At 39.7% G+C, this 12,225-nt stretch overlaps 1 protein-coding gene across 4 annotated transcripts in view; it reads left to right on the plus strand.

Annotated features, from left to right (window-relative positions):
• Nucleotides 1-12,225, plus strand: part of Efhc2 (EF-hand domain containing 2) — a 261,879-nt gene that overhangs the window by 48,810 nt on the left and 200,844 nt on the right. The window lies entirely within an intron of this gene.

Here is a 12,225-nt window from a genome sequence, read left to right on the forward strand (position 1 = left end):
TACTTTTATAGCTCTTCGTTGGTGCTAGACAGAAAAGCAGTTGATTTTTTTTTTTTTTTGTACTGAAACCATTTAAAGTCTAGAAAAAGGAAAACATTTATTGTTTTTAGAATACGTAACAGCTCCAGTGAAATAGTATAAACTTGGTTAGGAAAGATGGGAACAAATTTTAGGATAGTATTATTTGGAGAAGCAGAGGGAGTGGGATCAAGGAAAGGCACAAAGAGGACATTAATATTATGCATAGTATTTTATTTCTTTGTGAAGCAAAATGGCAACATACTAAGATTTGTTAAGGCTGCATAGCAGACACATGAGTGATTGTGTTATTATTCTTTGTACTCTTTTGAAATATGTTGTAATTTTAAAAATAAAATACGCAATGTTAACTATGTGCTCAAGATAAATCACTTTTATGATGGATGGCCTCAGAATCCATTAATTCTAAATTGGATATTGCAAAGTGGAAGCAGTGTGCTGAATCCAAACCCCAGATGTCATTGTTTTTTGTGCCCTATGATTTAAAAACTGGATCAGCAAACACCAAAGAATTTGCATTAGAATCTGGATTTCTGAATTATTTTAAAAAATTAGACACCGTGGGCCGGGGATTTTTAGCTCCATGGTTTCGCTGCCTGCTGCGCAAGCGCAAGGACCCGAGTTCGATCCCCGGTACCCAAAAAAAAAAAAAAAAAAAAAAAATCAAACTGAGTGCCCCTATCCAATTAAACTATTACCACATGGAAATAGTGTTGTTAAGGTGGCTAATTTTTTTTTTTGGTACCGGGGATCGAACTCGGGTCCTTGCGCTTGCCCAGCAGGCGGTGAACTCAGTTTGATTTTTGACCGGTTATGACAACTTTCAAATATTTTCTAAGAGAGAAGAGGAGAATAAACTCTCAGGTACCCATTAATAAGATTTAACAATTCTCAATTCTATGTCAATTAAATGTTTTTGTTTTCCATTTGATAGGTCTCCCACTACCTCAGCAGCTATTATGTATAGTAGCTGCCCTCTTCCTATGGTGCCTTGCCCCCGCCCCTGTGTGACGTCATGCCAAGAACCCTTCTTCCCAGCATGCCCCTGGTCCCACCTAGAGAGTAACCTAATACTCGCTCACCTCCTACCACCTAGTGACATCACCGGGCTCCTCCACTCCCTAATCACTACCTCACTCAACCCCGCCTCACCCCCTACAAGCCCCACCCCAGTCTCTATAAAAGATTCTCCCTGGCCCGGCGTATTGCTTTTGTCTCTCCTTTGTTCAGAGACAGTCCGGTAGATCTGTTCCCTAATAAAGGCTTGTTGTGGCCTGGTCTGGTCTTGGTTTTCGGCCCTTTTACCTTACACCATTTAAATTTATTTAGGTACTGGGATTGAATCTAAGGTCTCTCTCACACTAAGCAAATGCTCTACCACTGAGCAATAATCTAGCCCCTAAAAATTTATTCTTTTGTTCTTTGGGGGGGGAGATTCTGCTAGGTATCAAACTCAGAGGTGCTCTATCACTGACCTACATCCCTAGCCCTTTTTATTAGTTGCCCAGATTGGCTTTGAATTTGTGACCTTCCTTCAACAACCTCTTGAGTAGCTAAATTATAAAAGCTTCTTTTGTTTGTTTTGTGATACTAGGGATTGAACCCAGGGCCTTCACACTGAGCTACAACCCCTGCCCTTTTATTTTGAAACAAGATCTTACTAGCTCACTAAATTTCCCTGGGCCAAACTCAAACTTGTGGTCCTCCTGCCTCAGTCTCTCTCAGTGCAGAATTAGGGGAGTGTGCCACCATGCTTGGCTAAAACTTTTTTTTTTTTTTTTGGTTTTTTGAGAGAGGGTCTCACTATGTAGTTAACACTGTCCTTGAACTCACTATGTAGCCCAGTCTGGTGAGCCTCCTGCCTCAGCCTCCCAAGTGCTGGGATTATAGGCGTGAGCCATTATGCCCGGCTCTAAAACATTAATTTTTTTTTTTTTTCTGTACCAGGGATTGAACTCACACTTTCGAGGCAGGCCCAGCACCACTGAGCTAAATCCCCGGCCCTTAAATTGAGCTAAGTAACATTAATTATCTCACATACTTTTATGATAATTAAACTCATGTTTAATCTGCACATCACTTTTGTTGTGAGAACACATTTATTCTCAACAATTTAAAAAATATATTGTTGGGCCAGGGATTTAGCTCAGTGGTTCTGCTGGCTGCCTCGAAAGTGCAAGGTCCCGAGTTCGATCCCTGGTACCAAAAAAAACCAAGACAAAGGGCCGGGGATTTAGCTCAGTGGTTTCACCACCTGCTGTGCAAGCGTAATGACCCGAGTTCGATCCCCGGTACAAAAAAAAAAAAGACAAAAAAAAAATATATTGTTGTTAGGTTGTTAGTTATAGTCACCATGTTGTAAAATAGAGCTCTTAAACTTTTCCTCTCTTTTTAAGGGAAACATCTTATAATTTATATATAAAATCTCAGTAAGAAACCATGTAAAATGACAGAAATATCCACCTTACATTGAGTTAAAAAGAAAAAGAAAACAAAAAAACCCACATACACTGAATGTATATTTTAATTATGAAACAAGAATATGAACAAAACATGAGCTTCTTTCTCTTAACTGCAATTTTGAGTCCTGTGACTGACATCTCCCCAACCTTTCCCCCAACTCTGCTTCTATGTACTGAAGTGTCCCGTGTGCAATCATGTGGTTTGTTTCTGTGCCTGACTTCACTTAACACAGTAGCCTCTAGGTTCACCTGTGTTGTTGCAAATGACATTTCATGTGTGCTTGTATATGAGAGAGTAACTGTGTGAGAGAGAGACAGAATCTCACTATCCCAGGCCGTCCTCAAACTGATGATCCTTCTACCTCAGGTGCCCAAGTGCTGGAATTATAAGCATGTGCTGCCTCACCAAGCTTCATTCTTTTTATTGTGGTTTTTTTTTTGGTACCGGAGATCGAACTCGGGTCCTTGCACTTGTGCAGCAGGCTGCGAAACCATTGAGCTAAATCCCCGGCCCCTCTTCATTCTTTTTAAAGGCTGAATAGTGTTCCATGGTCTATATTACATTTTCTTTATCCATTTCTCCATTGATAGGGACTTAGCTTTATTCCATATCTTTTGTCATTGTGAATAATTCTGCAGTGAACATGGGGATATAGATATCTCTTCAACATACTGTTTTCATTTCCTTTGGATATATACCCAGTAGTGGGATTGCTGGATCATATGGTAGTCTTATTTCTGAGATATGTTCATACTGTTTTGCATAATGACTATTAATTTACATTCCCACCAGTAGTCCAAATGCTCTCTATTTGCCACATTCTCAATAATGCTTGTCAGTATCTTGAGAAAATATATATAGTGTGTGTGTGTGTGTGTGTGTGTGTGTGTGTATGTGTGTATAACTGCAGATGTTGAACCCAGGGCTTCAGGTGTGCTAGACAAGGGCCTAGCCCTGCTTAAAATATTTAACTATAATTTATTAATACAATCAAATATCCAGTCAATATTCAAGTTACTCCCAATTTCTCAACTTTATTTTGTAGATTGTTCAAATAAGAATTCAAATAAGGCCCTTCAATTGAATATGCTTGATGTGCTAGTTAAGTCTAGGCCAGCAACTTCCAACAATACCATTTATTTGGGCCGGGGATGTGGCTCAGTGGCACCTCTCCTCCCTGGCAGGCACAAAGTTCTGAGTTCAATTCCTGGTACTGCAAAAAATTTTTTTATTTGTTTGTTTGTTTGTTTGTTGGCATTACTGGGGATTGAACCAGAGAGCCTTGAACTACATCCCCAGCTCTTTTTATGTTTCATTTTGAGACAGGGTCTTCCTAGGTGACAGGGTCTACCTCAGTGACTTTTTTAGGCTGTCCTTAAACTTGAATCTTCCTGTCCCAACCTCTAGTGTAGCTGGGACAGGCATGTGCCCAGCACCAGTATGACCAATATGTTCTTTAGCTATGCTTCCCATTGCAGTGGTAGCCACTAGTCATATGTGCTGTTGAACACTGGATGGTTTTTTTCCCCCTTTGAGACAGGGTCCCCCTATGCAGTTCAGCTGGCCTTGATTCAGCTCATTATGTAGCCCAGGCTGGCCCCGAACTCGTGGAGATCCTCCTGGCCCAGCCTCCTGAGTGCTGGGATTACAGGTGTGCACCACCTCATCCAGTTGAACATTTGAAATGTGACAAGTGCAACTGAGGGAATGGATTTTTAATTTTAATTTCAATTACTAAAATTTTACTAATAACTTTTTTTGGTTTTCCCATGGTACTGGGGATCTAGCTCAGGACCATGCACTTGCAGGGCAGGTTTGGTGCCACTGAGCTAAATCCCCGGCCCACTAACAAGTTTATTAGGATAAAATTCACATAATATAAAGTTAACCTTATAAAGTATGTTCACAAAGTTGTACCATATGTACTATCTGTCCCAGAATATTTTACATCATCTTTACAAGAAACTAGCAGCCTCTTCCCATTCTCCCTTTGTCCCAGCACCTACCAACCTCTAGTCTTCTTTTTGTTGCTATGAATTTGCCTATTTTGGATATTTCATATAAAGTAAGGTGGCTTCTCTCACTGGCAAAATTAGGAAATGGTGGTGCACAAATGTAATCCCAGCACTTGGGAGGCTGAGGCAGGAGGATCACCCTGAGTTCAAGGCCAGCCTGGGCTGCAAAATGAGTAAAGTTTAGCTTGAACTATGTAGCGAGACCCTGTTTCCAAAGGAAAAACAAAACAAAACAAAACAAAAAACATCTTAACTAAGATGGATGGGATGGCGCACATTTATAATCCCAGCTATTTGGAAGGTTAAAGTAAGATCACATTTTTGAGGCCAGCCTGGGCAAATTAATGTGACCCTGTCTTTTTTTGTTTGTTCTTTCGGTTTTTTTGAGACAGGGTGTTGCTATGTAGTTCTGTCTGGCCTTGAACTCACTGTGTAGCCCAGCCCTCAGCCTCCTGACTGCTGGGATTACAGGTTTGTGTCACCACACAGGGGGTAACCCTGTTTTACCAAAAAAAGGGGGGGGGTTGTAGTTTAGTGGCAGAGTACAGCAGTACTTGCCTAGCATGCAAGAGGCCCTGGGTTCAATCCCCAGTAACCTAACAACAACCAACAAAACAAAAACGCCGAACCCAGTTGACTATAAATGTAAACTTTTATTTCTGAGGTCCTAGTTCTTGTCATTATTCCTGTGGCTTTGTAGTAAGATTTAAAAGCAGAAGAGTAAGTTCTCTTTAAAGAGTTTTTTCAAGATGATTTTGGCTCTTCTTTGATCCTTGTAGTTCTACATAAATTGTAAGATCAGTTTGTCTATTTCTGTAAAAAAGGCAGCTGAGATTCTGATAGAAATTTCACTGAATCTTAATTTGGGGACTATTGACAAGTTACCAATGTTAAGCCCTGTAATCCATGGAATAGATGGCTTTCCATTTATTGTATTTAGGTCTAATTTCTTTCCATGATGTTTTATAATTTTCAGTTTGTTTTTTATACTTCTTTTGTTAAATTTATTCCTAAATACCTTATTCTTTTTGATACTATTGTAGATGAAATTGTTTTTTCTGATTTTCTTTTGAATTATTTATTTAATTTTTTTTTTTTTTTGGTACCAGTGATCAAACTCAGGACCTTCTGCTTTCGAGGCAGGCAGCAGCACCACTGAGCTAAATCCCCGGCCCTGAATTATTTATTGTTAACACATAGACTTACAATTTTCTTCCCCTCCCTTCCTCCTCCCTTCCCTTTCTCTTTCTCTTCCTCTTTGTTTCTGTTTTTCTTTCTTGTGCCAAGATTACACCTAGGGCCTTGCAAATGCTAGGAAAGTACTCTACCACCAAGCTACATCCCTAGTCCTCCAAAGAATTGATTTTGGAAGAACTGATCTTGGAATACTGATGTATCCTGCATCTTGGTTAAGTTTGTTTGTTATTTTCAATAGTGTGTGCCACCCCCCCATTGCATCTGTGGGATTTTCTATATAAAAGATCATGTCTTCTGTGAATAAAAACAATTTCCCCCTTTTTAAAAATTTTTTTATTTTTTTCAGTACAAAGGATTGAACCCTCGGCCTTGTGCCTGCTAGGCAAGCTTTCCATAGAGCTCCATCCCTATCCCCAGTCTGTTTTAAAATTTTATTTTGTGACAAGTTTTCATTAAGTTGCCCAGGCTGGCCTGGAACTTGGAATCATGTTGCTTCAGTATTACAGATGTGTACTCCTATGCTTGGCTAGAGGTAATTTAGCTTCTTAATTTCAAATCTTCAAATTGTCTTGGCTAAATCCTCCAATGCAATGTTGAACAGAATGGTGAGAGGGAACATACATCCTACTGTTGATCGGGAGATCTTAGGATGAAAGCATCCACCATTTCACTATTAACCATGATGTTAGTTATGGTTTATTATTGGATATTGAGTAAAGGAAGTTTTTTGTTCCTGTTTTGTTTTTGTGTTTTGGTGGTAGTCTTTTTTTTTAAAATAAATAAAATTCCGATTTATTGTTGGACAGCATTGTTTCACACATACATGAAACAGGCCAAAATAAATAAATAAACCAACAGCAGCTTCATAGACAGGAAAAGGAAAAAGAAGAAACCTTTTATCTTTGGCCTTTTTAATCATCTCATTCAAACCAACTACTTATAGTACAGCTAAGTACATACACAAAAAAAGTTCCTAGAATGCTCGGAATAAGATTGTTTTATTGTTGTTGTTTTTGCTTGATTTTTTTACAAGGTTTTTTTCTGCTTTGAGATTATAATGAACATGGTCACACTACATGAAAAGTCAGAAGTAGGACAGAGACGGCTTTGAAGGCTGGTTTGGATGTCCGCAATCATCAAAAATGACTGTCCAGGGCCAGGGATTTAGCTCAGTGGTTCTGCTGCCTGCCTGGAAAGCTCAAGGTCCTGAGTTCGATCCCCAGTACCCCCCTAAAAAAAAAAAAAAACAAAAAACGGCTGACCCCTAACAATGTGCCCCAAAATATAAAATGTAAATAAAAAATACAAACAAAAATTTCCTTTTTAAAGTACTTTTAAGAAAAAAAGCGCAGCCGGGCATAGTGGCGCACACCTGTAATCCCAGCACTCAGGAGGCTGAGGCAGGAGGATCAGCATGAGTTCGAGGCCAGCCTGGGCTACATAGTGAGTTCAGGGTCAGTGTCAGCCTGAAATACAAAGCGAGACCCTGTCTAAAAAAAAAAAAAAAAAAAGCCAATGATAGATCTCCCACCACCTCAGCAGCTATTATGTATAGTAGCTGCCCTCTTCCTATGGTGCCTTGCCCCCTCCCCTGTGTGATGTCATGCCAAGATGGTTGCTCCCACCAAAGAATAAACCCTTCTTCCCAGCATGCCCCTGTTCCCGCCTAGAAAGTAACCTAATACTCGCTCACCTCCTACCACCTAGTGACATCACCGGCTCCTCCATTCCCTAGTCACTACCTCACTCAACCCCACCTCACTCCCTACAAGCCCCACCCCAGTCTCTATAAAAGACTCTCCCTGCCCTGGCCATATTGCTTTTGTCTCTCCTTTGTTCAGAGACAGCCTGGCAGATCTATTCCCCTAATAAAGGCTTGTTGTGGCCTGGTCTGGTCTTGGTCTTCGGCACTTTTACCTGACAGCCCCCACATCACAGTGGCCTTTTTTTAGTTTAATTTTTCCTTTTTTGCTGTCTAGTCATCCTCATCGTGCTCATCTGCCCGCTTGTCCATAGCTGCCTCTGCCTCCTCATCTTCATCTCCATCCTATTCCTTACGATCATCTTCTTCCTCCCCACCCCTGTTCCTCTTGGTCTGCCTTGTTGTCTGTAGCTTCTACCTCGTTGTTGGCAGTGGGTGAAAAGGGAAGTGAGGGTTCGGGGACTCTGGTGAGACAGCTGCCTGAGTCCATGGCAGAGGTGGCTCCTGTGAGCCGGCTTCCAACATGCTAGGCAAGTGCTCCACCACTGAAGTATAACCCTAGCTTTAAAACATTTTATTCTGAGACAGGGTCTTGCTAAGTTGTCCACACTGGCATTGAACTTGCAATCCTCCTGCCCCAGCCTTTGAAGTAGCTGCTGAATGTTTTTATAGAGAAATAATGTTGGATTTTATAAACAAAATTTTTCTTTTGCATGTACTGAGATGACCATGTGGTTTGGGTCCTTTATTAATATGGTATATTACATGAATTGCTTTTCAGATGCTCAACCGACTTTGTAGTTTTGAAATAAATCCTTCTTAGTCTCTGTGTGTAATACTTTTTATATGTTGCTGCATTTGGTTTGCTCATATTTTATTGAGGGTTTGTTTCTTTATTGATAAGAAATATTGATCTGTAGTTTCCTTATGATGTCTTTGGTTTGGATGTCTCCTATTGTTTGGAAGAGTGTGAAGAAATGCTGGTTCTTTAAAAGCTCAGGAACACAAAATAGTGAACAAGAGTTAGCTTTCAGCAGCTGAAAAGAATGGGACTGATATTTATGGGAATATCAAGTCAAGGGGGAACTGATGGGCAAGGTTTTACTAGAGGAGAAAAGGGGAGTTGCACAGAAATGCAGTCAAAGGCATTGTTTCCTGTTGCCCAGCACTCTTGCATCTTGCTGAAAGGCTCCAGATTGCAGGATGACCTCATTCCTCAAAAGAAATTCTCCAACGGGGCAAATATAGCCTTGTTCCTAGGCCAGTTGGAGCTTGCTCAGAAGTGTTAGCCCTGTTGGCTTTCCCTGGGCTTTCTTCATCCATGGGTGTGGAACATAGACTATTTGAACATCAATAACAGAGCTGGTCTTGACACGCCCCAAGATGTTTTCAGTTTTTTCAGGAAGTGTCTTGCAATTATCAGAGAAAATTTACATTTATTTTAAAGCATATATATGGTTTGTCTTCGTGGTTCATGTATCATGAGAGGCAGAAAGGGAAGCTATGTGTCATGGAAGGAAAAGAAAGCAACTGCAAGTTCCCATTTACAAAAAATTGAGACTCTTGCATCTGGGTGTTTAGAAGTGTCACTGTATCTGGTAAGGGTGCTTACCTAGCATGGGCATGGGCCTGGGTCTCATTTCCAGCATGGGGCAGTTTGTGAGGTGTTAATCTATCCTAGTCACAGATTTATTGTGGTGTTTGTAAAGGTCCTGGCACATTAGAATGATGCTCAGTACATATTAGTTTAAAGAAGAAGTACTGGATCAATGAGTCTAAGACTCAGTGTACATTACATATGGGAGAGCAGACAGTATGTGGGCAGTATCCAATGAAGTACAAATGTGGAGATGCTACTGTGCTGGAAGGAGGCTGTAGGTGTGAACATACAGGGTGATGTATGTATATGGCATCATTAGATCCTTGGGTTTTCAGGCAGCCCTAAGATATTTTCTTCTATGGCCCTTAAAATCATTCTTACTGGAATTGCTTTTTTTTTTTTTTTGGTACTGGGATCGAACTTGTGACCTCGCGCTTGTGAGGCAGGCAGCGGAACCACTGAGCTAAATCCCTAGCCCTAGAATTGCTATTTTTGTTTGGAAAATATTCTCACTCTGAAAGGTAGAGACCTTGTGTGTGTAGAGTGTGGCTGTGACTAAGCAGTGGTTAATGCACTTGAGCTACTGCATATTAGACCACATTCTGCATGGAATCAGAAGGGGAAGAGGATGTGGGTAGGGGATATGTAAATACTAGGCCATTTTATAGAATGGACTTGAGCATCTGGTATTCACAGAAGGCCCTGCAACCTGTCTCCCATGGATATGAAAGTAATGTTGTTATGTTTAAAATGATTAAAGATCTAAAATAAGCCAGTATAGCTCAGTAGTATAGTAGAACCCATGCCTAGAATGCATAAGGCCTTGGGTTTGATCTTCAGCACCAACAAACAAAAGAACAAGTGAGAGAGATAAGCAAAGGAAATTAGAAGTAAAGAACAAGATCGTATTTAAAAGAAAAACATAAATTTAAAAGGAACAGATGAAATTTCTAGAAATAGAAATATACTTACTGAAATTAAGATTTCAATATATCAGCTATGATCTTTTTAAAGGGAATTTAATATTGTTTAGTAAAATTGAGGATATTCATACCCTATCAAAAAAGTTGTGTAAGTAGAAAGGTAAACAGGACAAAGGTACAATCCTCCCTAAATATTCAAAGAAATTTATAAATTATAATAGCAAAGAAGACACATCATGAAGAAAGAGAAACAGTAATATATGTAATACAGAAATGACTACAATTTAATATATAGAGGTGGGACCAAAAGTATCCATCTTGTCAGTAAAGGTGAAGGGGGTTTAACTAATTACTGAAAGAAAATATCTTAAGTATGGTGAAGCAAGAGCCAACTATATATATGTGGTATATAAGAGATACTTCTAAAAGTAATGCGGACAGGCTAAAAATAAAGATGTTCCAGGCAAATTGAAAATAAGTGAGGATTGTGATCTTGATATCAGACAAAGTAAATTTAGACCAACAAATAACCAATTGTGACAAAAAGGATAGTATAAAATTAAAAGCTCATTTCGTAATGTAGGTATAATAATTATGAAAATTTATTCATGAAAACCACCATCTAAGGATACAGAAAATCTCAACAACATAATAGATCTCATTGAACTACAGTGGCTGGACTTCACAGTCTAATACTGAATGTACCTTCACTGCTAATGGAGGATTAAATTTTTTTTGATCAAATATGAGATCACAAAGAAACATCAGTAAATTCTATACCATAGAAGGATTACAAAAGGTTCTCTTTTGTCATGTCGCAGTAAAGCTAGAATTAAAGACAACAAATCCAGACTGGGTTCGATAATCCCAGCATTTAGGGAGGCTGAGGCATGAGGATTGCAAGTTTGAGTTCCTGCCTGGGCAATTTATTGAGACCCAGTCTCAAAAAGGGGGAGGAGCTGGATGGCAATGTAGCTCAGTGATGGAGCCTCCCCTGGCTTTGCTCTGCCCAGTGGGAGGGATGGGGGGGGGGAGGAAAGGAAGATGAAAGAATTATTCAAGGTTAAAGGAGAAGAGATGCAACAACTAACTGCTTTGTGTGACACTGGATCAGATTCTGGAGAAAAAGTATTTGCTATAAAGGACATTATTGGAACAACTGATAAAATCTGAATGTTAGATTAGAAAATAATGTATGCTAATTTCTTATTTTGACCATAGCACTTCAGTTATATAAGAGAATGCCTTTATTCTTAGGAAATAGCACTGAAGTATTTAGGAGTCAAGAGCCAGAGTGCCTGCAACTTAACTCTACAATGGAAAAAACCATGGAGAGAATGAGAGAGCTGAATATATTTATGTAATCTTGGGGGTCTTCAAGATTTCAGGATGTGTATACTACTGTCTGCCAGGCCAACCATCTGGTGGGCTATATTAAAATGCAGACTATTTCCATGTGTTTGAAGCTGAGTTAGACTGCTTGCTTTCTTGAGGATGGGGGTTGGTAGCAGGGAGTGCAATTTACAGGTGAAAGGCACCAGCCTAAAGCCCCGATTATACTGGTGTATTGCCACTGAGTGCGTCTCTTGGAAGGGAAAAAAGGCCTGAGTAATTTTTGTTTCTGAAGCTGCAATTTGTCTTAAAAGTATAGTTTTAAAATCAAGATTTTTCTGGTCTCCTTTCTACCTATCATTCCTTCTGTCCTTCCTCAATTCCGCTTACAGGTATGTGCCTTAGATAATCTCCAAAGGAATATTAGGTCATTCACTGCCGCATTGTTGATAACTAGTGAAAAGCTGGAAACAACCTCTAATCAGCAATAGATGACAGCAGATGGAGAAGCAATTTGTTATAATCATTTAAAATGACCTCTTATCTACATATGTTAACATTTAGACATCTCAAAAACAATATCCTGGTGAAAAAAAGCAGGTAGTAGGAGATTGGGTAGAGTCTCTGCCCTGGGTTCAATCCTCAACACAGAAACTGAGAACAGGAAGCAGAAACTTGAAGTGTAAAAACACAGAAAACAGTAATGGATTTTGTTAGTGCATAAAAAAGGAGATAGAATCTCTGTCCTGGAGAAATTTGCAGGCATTTAAAGAAAAGTCAAGTAAACAAAGTGTAAGACAAAGAAAAATGCAGTTAAAATGGACACAATACGGATGGAGGAGGGGCAGGAAAAGGTGAAGGTTTCATTTCCCAGAAGTGGCAACAGTCCTCTGCTTCAGAACCAAGTGCTCAATGACAAGAGGTAGTTCAGGCCGGTCTGGAACCTCAGCCTCC

This window comes from Heterocephalus glaber, unplaced genomic scaffold (assembly GCF_053883595.1).
Source record: "Heterocephalus glaber isolate CG9 unplaced genomic scaffold, H.glaber_assembly_v1.0 deba00001547, whole genome shotgun sequence".
In the NCBI taxonomy this organism is placed as follows: Eukaryota; Metazoa; Chordata; class Mammalia; order Rodentia; family Bathyergidae; genus Heterocephalus; species Heterocephalus glaber.